The sequence below is a fragment of the Phoxinus phoxinus genome (assembly GCF_949152265.1).
Source record: "Phoxinus phoxinus genome assembly, chromosome: 12".
NCBI classification, from domain to species: domain Eukaryota; kingdom Metazoa; phylum Chordata; class Actinopteri; order Cypriniformes; family Leuciscidae; genus Phoxinus; species Phoxinus phoxinus.
In genome coordinates this window covers 23,562,187-23,571,748 of record NC_136887.1, presented here as the reverse complement: position 1 = coordinate 23,571,748, position 9,562 = coordinate 23,562,187, and positions in this window count along the sequence as shown.

Genomic DNA, 9,562 nt, shown 5'->3' with positions numbered 1-9,562 from the left:
TTCATGCATTTTTAACATCGAGGCTAGACTATTGCAATTCACTGTATTACGGGATCAGCCAATCGGCTTTATCCCGGTTACAGATGGTACAAAATGCGGCGGCAAGACTTCTGACATGTACTAGAAAACGGGACCATATTACTCCAGTGTTACGTTATTTGCACTGGCTGCCTGTACGATATCGTGTTGATTTTAAAATTCTTCTTTTGGTATTTAATATCTTAAATGGTTTGGTCACTTTACACGGATCTGCTGACGATCTTCCAGTTATGTCTCTCCGGTCGTCTAATCAGAGATTACTTCGTATTCCGAAATCAAAGTTGAAAAGTATAGGGGTGACCGCGCATTTTCAGTGGCTACTCCCAGATTGTGGAATGCGTTACCTTTTAGTATTAGATTTGCTCCATCCTTCTGTTTTTAAATCTAGGCTAAAAACGTATTTATTTTTTATTAGCATATGGTCAAGGATAAAATGTATTGCATTGTGTTTTGTTTGTATTGCCTTTTGTATTGATGTAAAGCACACTGGTCAACTGGTGTTGTGTTTAGTAGTGCTATAGAAATAAAATTGACATTCATTGTACTGACAAGAACAGTTAAAACATCACTGAAAATATTTTATTTTCTGCAAAAGAAAGAAAGTAATAGGTTTTGAACGACACAAGGATGATGACAGACTTTTCATTTTTAGGTGAACCATTACTTTAATTTAAACATGCCTGGCATAAGACATGGCATGTTGTTTACTTGCTTTCAAATCTGTTCCACGCAGCCATCATACTAGAAAGTTGATAAATTAATAAAAGAAAAAAAACACATCAATTAATCAAGAGAGCTTATTTTATGCATCTTATTCAGTCTAATAATAATAATAATAATAATAATTTGTTACATTTATATAGTGCTTTTCTCTGCACTCAAAGCGCTTTACATAGAAGGAGGAATCTCCTCAGCCACCAACAATGTGCAGCATCCACCTGGATGATGCGACGGCAGCCATATTGCGCCAGAACGCCTACTACACACCGGCTTATTGGTGGAGAGGAGACAGAGTGTTGAAGCCAATAAGTTTATATATATATGGGGATGAGTAGGAGGCCATGGTGGACAGAGGACACTTGGAAAATTTGGCCAGGATGCCGGGGTTACACCCCTACTCTTTCGAAAGACATCCTGGGATTTTTTGTGACCACAGAGAGTCAGGACCTTAAGTCTACTTGTGTATTAGAACTCATATCAGCTTTCTCATCTTAAAAACACCTTTTACGGTCATAATCAACTGCCCACAGAGTCACAGACACTTGTGTGCTTTACCTCAGCAAGATTCAGATCTACGGGTTGCCATGGCAGCCGGCTACTTGAAGATTCTGCTCTAGGCCACTTTTCCTGTTGTACGTGTGACCAAGAAGAGAGATTTGAAAAGTTGATTTCCATTTACAGCTGACCACTAAACTATAAATGATTCTACTCTTTCTACTGGCAACAAGGGTCATTACAGCAAATATGCTAGAATTATTTTGATCACATAATTCTTTCATGTGTTAGGATGACATTTCCTTTTACTTTAGAAGTCAACATGCCTAAACATAGACTAACTATTGTACTTAAAAAAAGGAAACTCCTCTTAGAGCGGTGTTAATCATCTCATGCTGAAAATGCATAATTTCTAAAAACAACACATCTTGAGCCTTGGGAATAAGTTTCATGTTAAAAAAAAGTGGTGTTGATGACAAGCGTTTGGGAGCGTTGCGTTTGTGTTATGTTGTTTAGACACCACAGATGATCAATTTATAGTTCCTTAGAGAACTTAAAGTGGGAAACTACTCTACGGGAGTTGAGTTTCCTTCCATGTTGCATAAATCACAAAAAAGAAAAACAATTGTCATCTGAAAACTGTATCCTGTCTATATTTTAAAGGGGCCGTATTGTTTAGGTTGGGATCAGTTTAAGCAGGACATACTTTTAACACAACAAAGTTTGGCAAACTAAACAGACAACACCTCACACAATTCCCTCAGTTGATGAGTCACTATACTATGCTTAAGATGTAATTTTCTTGAGAATGAAAGCTTGCAAATAGGACGTATGGCAACTTTGTATAATTCAGTTATATCATGAGACTGTGTGCAAGGGGAAAAAGCCTCAGCTGTTGTTTCTAATTTGTGAAATTTCCCCATGATTGGTATGGAAGTCATTAGTCTCTGTGTTGTGGGGAGCTTATACAGAGGAAAGGCCACACTGCTGCATTTATTTACAAGTAGAACTGAAAAAAATACTCAAACTGTATTTTCCTGGGCAAAAACTGCACCAGTGCACCTCTTAATTAGAAATCACTTAATGCTTGACATGACTGCAATCAAAAAGCTTTAATTAAAATGCAAATTTAAGGTCTGTATAATTGTAGCTAAGAAAGTTTCTGTTTCACCAGAGGATGATTTTCATTTATGGACATTCTCCAGAAATATATGCTCCATGCACTCTTCGCAGTTCACACTGTCTTGCCACAGTGTGGAAGAACGGGCCCAAGTGGATTATTAAAGGCTTTTGTCTCAAAGACAGACAAAAGCAAATTGCTTCAGGGTTCTATGAATATATTGTCTCTACATTGTCTGTGTGCATGCAAAACATATCAACACAACCTTGCAGCAATTGCCATGCTAACAGAGCATTGGAAGAAAATGCGGATGGATAGATGGATGGAGGACACTCATGGAAATTGTTTCTACACCAAATTATTTTCAGTGTAGATATATTTTTTAAAGGACACATCAGTGCAGAATAAGAATTAGTGGGTTTTATGTCTGATCAAGATCACAGAAGGACAGAGACCTTTATTTGACATTACTAAAATCAGAAAACCCTGAATGAAATAGACAGTTCCCACGGTGTGACAACGGTTTCAAAAAGAACCATTAACTTCTCTACTACTCTGATCTCTGAATGCTTTGATTCTGACAATGTACGGAAGTTGCTTTTTTTCCCTTCTTCAATGAATGGAGGTCTGCTAGACTGCCAGTGTATGAGTGAAGATGTAATTTGAGGCAAATCATACACATCACATACTATAATGATAAACACGTGTTGATAAGCATATGGTTCTCACACTACATACACTATGTTCAAAACACAAGAGGAAACAGCTGCTTTTCCCCCTAGCAGTTTCCTGCTATACAGATTTCAGAGCACATGTGTGTTTAAATATTTACTATAATACTGTGTCTAGTTGAACCACATGCATCCATATAGGAAAAGATACATAAAGTCAGAAAAAAAGAAAGATTTATTTTTGCCAGATATCCTGCAGAGAAATGGACATCCTCAATAAACAGTTACTTTTCACCAAAACTCCTTTCTAAAGTTTCATAAAGAAGAAGGCAGAAAATACAAAATATGTTGTTATAGCTTTGGTAATCAAGAGATTTCAAACTTTGTTTATCTTTGAAGGTGTGCAGCCTTTCCCATTGCGATGAAGTGTAAGAGGACATTAAGAGAAGGTTTCTTGGTTTAAGAGAAGTGGCTAAAGATCAACAGGAAAACCAGGGCAGGCCTCCGTCTCTTATTGTATTCTTCACTGAACTGCACACTAAACTCTGACTAGCAGTGCACTTTCACACATGCTTTTAAAGACTTTTTTTTTGGTTGTACTTCTCAGGTCGTAATTCATCCATGGCTCCATAACGGCATACCTTTGTCTGGGGTTCATTATTAATGAGCATTTGAAAGTGGATCTAATAGGCTTGCAGGAAATTATTGTTGGTAATCAGACTGAATACATTTGATTGCATTAGTGATCTACTTTAATTTTGTGCAATAACAAGATAATGAGACTCTGTCAAATTGCTCTGTAGAGTGCTCCAATGTGTACCTGAAGATTTTGATTTAATTTCATGTAACGAACATCCAAATTAATGCTCTAAATGGTCTTCTAATTGGTAGACTGCTAATCAAAGAAAATTAAATTTTAGCAGAAGAAATCTTTAGAAGTGGTTTAAGTTTTACCAAGTAAATTCAGTTTTCTTATTTGGAAGAATATATGAAAAAAACAAAACAGTGGTAAATTCATTAATACATTTCACACTAACCAACTGTTATAGTTAGTATAGACACATTTATACAGTGAATGCAGCATGCTTTAATATACAATGTAAATAAAGGAAGACCTAAAGAGTGTCCTAAAGATCCCCTTTAAAAGGTGGAGGAAAGAAGCAGCACGATTGTGAGATCATGCTTTTACACAAAAGTTCAATTAACAATAATTTAACGTTGATTATACACTACATTTGGTCTATTATTGCTCAGCCAACAAAAATAATTCTAAACAAAGTTTTGCCTCAGTAGAACTGTCACAACACTGAGTAGCGAAGTTTCATGTCTGAATGGTTCAGTGTATTTTAACAAATTGGATAAGTGAATAATTCAAATTACTCCTTCATAAAGACAGTAACTTGTTTAGTTCCTAAATGAATCAGCATTTTTGAACAAATCAGTTAAGGATTCAAATGACTCAGTCATTATGTCACTTGTCGTCACCTATTGGTTTAATGATAAGTTATTGAAATGAACTGAATCAACACTGAACTGACTTGAGCTGAAAAAAGACACTATTGTCTTCTGTAGAGCTGCATCATTGGTTTGCATAAGTTTGCATCATTAATCATTATTTCAATTACTGTAAAGCTGTTTTAAAACAATCTAAATAGTGCAATAGAAATGAAGATGACTTGACTGACCTAATGATGTAATCTGCAGAAAGAATTACTGAAAAATCCCCACCACTAATGCATAGGTATTAATATCAGTATAATTCAAACAGTGAGAAAAGTCCCAGTGCTGTTAGATCATCAATCTCAGAATGCTGTTTGACCAATCAGATTCAAGGACCTGAAATAACTATTATCTAAAAAATATGAATAATTATCAGATTTTAGGTTAATTTTGTGTTGCGCGGTGAATTATTGGCTGAAGGGGCATTTAAAAAACAAAATTATTTTCCTAGGTCATAATAATAATATATCATTTTGTTGGGCCTATGGAATGTTGGTGTTGGGACACCACTTGATGTCCAATGCAAAACCACTGCTCTAAAAGGCCAGCCCCTAGTAGATAGAGTAGTCACCCGCTTTTCCCCTTTCACTCTCATTCTCTGTGGGTCTCTCGCCCCCTCTCTCTTTCACTCTTTTCCCATCAGAACAGTGCTGTCTCTCTCTGACTGGCCCTTCCAATGACCTCCCACCTACATGCATTATGCTTCCTGCATGCACAATGCCTATTAAACCAATCCACTGCAGTGAATAAAACTTCCTAGAAGCTGAACAAAGTTAGCTTTCAGTAGTCCACTGTCCACAGATGGCTTGGGAGTTGATCTGATAACATATACCATCACCAGTGTAGGTATTGATGTGCAGATAATGCTATTATGCTATGCGTTCATTCGTTTACAGCCTTGGCTCTAGTGGTCTGAGAAAGTCACAGAAAGCTCATGAGTTTTGCATAACCGATTCTGCCGTGGGCTTTTCATTTTGTACAGAGCTCCTATAGGGACATGATTATATGTCAATGCTTATGTCATTTGCATTCTTTTGCAAATGATTTGTGTTCCTGGAAAAACTTTGCTTTTGCTCGCAAACTTGTGTGTTCTTTGCGAATGAATGCAACGTTTCTTGGGGGAACGCAAACCGTTTGTGAGAATGCAAAAGCATTGAAATATTTGTAGATTTTGTTGCCCATCACCATGTCCTTTTAGAGGCTCCATAGTTTTGTGGAGTGTTACAACAACAAAAATACAAACATATGGTTGGCCCAATGGCCTAGTGATTTCACCAATTACAACATGTTCCTGGATTAACATATTTGTTGTTCCTGAGACAACATTCCAATCAAACAATCAGATTTGAGGGACAAGTTTACAGTTTAGGCTTACAACAAGTGCTAAGGGCTTCATCATTCTTATTCACTCATCATTTTCCTCTGATTTTAGGGATAAGTTATGGTTAGGGTTAAGTTTAGGTGTTGGGATAAGGTTTGGACTAAATCTTCAGACAGGAATGTTGTTTCAGGATCAACAAAATAATGTTGATCCAAGAATGTGTGAGGAGGAGATTCCCCCTTCAATGTAAAGCGCTTTGAATACCAAGAAAAGCGCTATATAAATGTAACAAATTATTATTATTATTATTAATAAAATCACGGCGACCATATGAATTATAGCAGCTGTGATCTTAAAATGGCCAACATCCTGAGGAAAAATTAAATAAAAGGTTTCTAATGCACTCTAATGTGATCAAATTGTACTAACTTGTTCTTCCTCTGAAACAACTTTCCTCTTAGGCGAGTCTATTGCGTAATGTTAACCAATAGCTAAAGCTATTTTGGTTTTGTTTTAGCAAACTCGCGCTCAGACTCCATTCTGGTATGTAACGCCCATCAAAATCAACTGTTTCATTCTGAAATACGTCAGATTACGGAAGTAAAATGGGTTGCAAAGAGCAATTCATATGGCTGTTAATAAAGAACAGCACTTTTAAAAGTATAAATGTTAATACAGTAGGTTGTACAGATTGTGTCTCAGAAGGCTTCGGAGAGAGGGGTGGCTACATGAGAAGATAATTTATCACAGGACCATTACAGACTTTAGACTTTCCTCCTACACGGCTACCCTTGCACACCTATTCTAACCGGTCACAGATAGGAGAATGTATTGATCATGGCATTGATCTCGGTCTGTATAATTCAATGTAAGTGTCTCAGACAAGACAGAGGGGAGAAAACTATTCTTTCTTCGCTGCAAAACCATTTTGTGAGTGATGCAACCCATAAAACACACCAAGTGAAAAAAGAAAACTATCCTAATTGAGGGTACACGTGTGAAAAACCACAATTCAGACGATGAGTGTTAAGTTTCCGATGTAATGTGAAATTCATGCACATGACAGCATATTATCACAGTTTATTTCACAGGCTTCAATATTTGTGGAAAAAACAATAACAGCAGGGAGAGCATTAACTCCATGCTGATTTCATATACTTTGCCAAGTTCATATTGTCAAAACCAGATTTATTGGCAACACAAACAGTGGACTAATATCAATTAGCATTTATTGTTTTGTTTTTTTATCAGTTGGTGTGAGAAGTAACATACTATGCAACTAAATAGTGAATTACAGAAACAGAATTATATTAATGCACAAGGAACAAATAAGGTATTTAGCTGTTTAAAAGATTTAATGTTATGTTACAGCGCCACTGAGAGGACAAAATTTAAATTGCACCTTGTCTACACCCAAATAAAATCCAGATAACAAAAATAAAACTATAATATATATATATATATATATATAATATGCATACAGTACAATTAAACTTACAATTTAATTGCTAAAATAATACCTGATTTATTTGCTTTCAGACTATTTCTGTGCCGATGCACTCATCTGGCACCGTAACAGGGGAGATTTGGCCATGGAACATATGATTCTATAAACCCATTAACTGTGCAGTCTCAACCCACCCACTTAGACACACACACTACAATAAAGCACCGATCAGTGGCCTTCTCTCCCAGGCTGGATATAATACACCAACCAACTACATGAGCCATATCCAGCCAAATGTCATTCGACTGCAAATTACAGCGTTTAACCTTCGCGAGGTCAAGAGTCTCTTCTAAGACTGGCCAAACTTTTTTATAAGAAAACCTTTAGGCATTACGTGTGCGTTGCCATGTAAGACACAACACAAGGCTTATGGGATGACTTGAAGCCATAATAATAATAATAAGTAAATTCCCTCTGCATTAGATCTATGACAATGTCGTTTAATATCGTATGCCTTCATTGCCCTCTAGGGGTAACTAACAAGCAGGCAAAACAAAGCTTTATAGCAGTGTTTTAACTATTAGCTGCTCTCATTGATTTTAAAGTGCTTGAGATGTGACAGAGCAGGTCCTTTAGGAGAGCTTGTGTCTGGTTTCTGTCAAGGTCAGGAGTTATCAGTATTGGGCCGTGGCTCCTGTTAGTTGGTCCGGGTGGGAGCTATAGCCCATTTAATGTTTACTTTCTTTTACGATATAAGAGGAGTTCAGAATCTGTGCTGGTCCATTAGGATTAGATCTCTCACTCTCTATCTACTTTTTTTCAATCTTTTCCTATTTCCTTTCTCCTTGCACCTGTCAGCAGTTTCTACACGGGTCGGCTAATCCCAGCCTCGGAGAAACTGTCACTAATGGCGTCACTCGTCAGGTACCACCACCAGGGTCCAAATAGAGCTAAGACCTCACAACCATTCACACGTACACATAAACCCCTTAGCTATATTCTTTAATCTCCCCTCTTGGAACAAACCCCCATCTTCATCGCCATTCACTCCCATTCGCTAGCCCGTCTTGATGGTTATGGCCTCGGGTCTCTGTGGAGAATGGAAGTGCAATCACAGCCATTCTGAAGGTTATTACCCAGACCTCACAGGCTTTTCATGGCCCCTCGGACGCGGGTTAGGAAATGACAATGGTCAGCTCTGCCGAGTCAGAGAAATGGTTGCGGTAGAACACACGCTTCACTTGTGGAGAAGCCGGAATGGCAGGGCAATAAAGAAGGGAGATGGCTCTTTCCCTCGTTTCGGAGCTGTATCGCTGCCTCTGCCAGCACATCTTGGGTAGAACACAACAAACACGGATGAGGAGAATGTGTCAAGCCAGGGCTTGAAGAACTGTGATGAAGTGCTTTCCTTAAGACGCAGAGGAGACTAATTCAGCACGACCTGTGAGATGAACAGGGATGTTTGCTCACATAATGGCTGATGACACAACATTTTAAAGTTCATAAGACAACTGAAATGGTCTAAGGGGTTTTCAAACTAAAATATTCTTGTATATATTAAAGACAATGTTAACCGAATATATGACTATTAAAACAGATACAGGTGATAAATGATATGCATTATATTATATTACTTATGACGTTTCAAATGTAATTGAAGAGTGCTTTTTACACTAAATAGCATTCCAAATAATTTACAGTACACAATTCTGACAGCACTAAAATATATGCTTTATTTAATAAAAAAAAATACATGTACACTATTGCTCATCAAATCAAAATTGATTTGATTAAAATACAGTAAAAACTGTAATATTGTGAAATATTACACTTTAACATAACTGTTTTCTATTTTATATAGGCTATATTTTAAAATGTAATTTATTCCTGTGATAGCAAAGCTGAATTTCAGTGTGTACATATCAATTCTAAATATTTGACAGCACAGCACCTTAGTGTCCCCTGATCCTGGTTTGTAAACCCTGTGTCTTTAAATACACCATAATAATGCTAACTATAACAATGCTACCATGTCGGACCCAAACAGCAGACCAGGGAGAAATGGTCCTTCAGTGGGCCAGACATAATATAGCTGATCTAAATGTTGTTGTTTTTTACCCAGCATTTCTGCCATTTTACCAGTGAAGTAAATGAATGATAATAGCAGCAGCAGTGGAGAAAGGATGCGGACTACCCCTGGCTCAGAGCATCGAGGAAATAACTCAACCTAAATTTACATACCCTGAAAA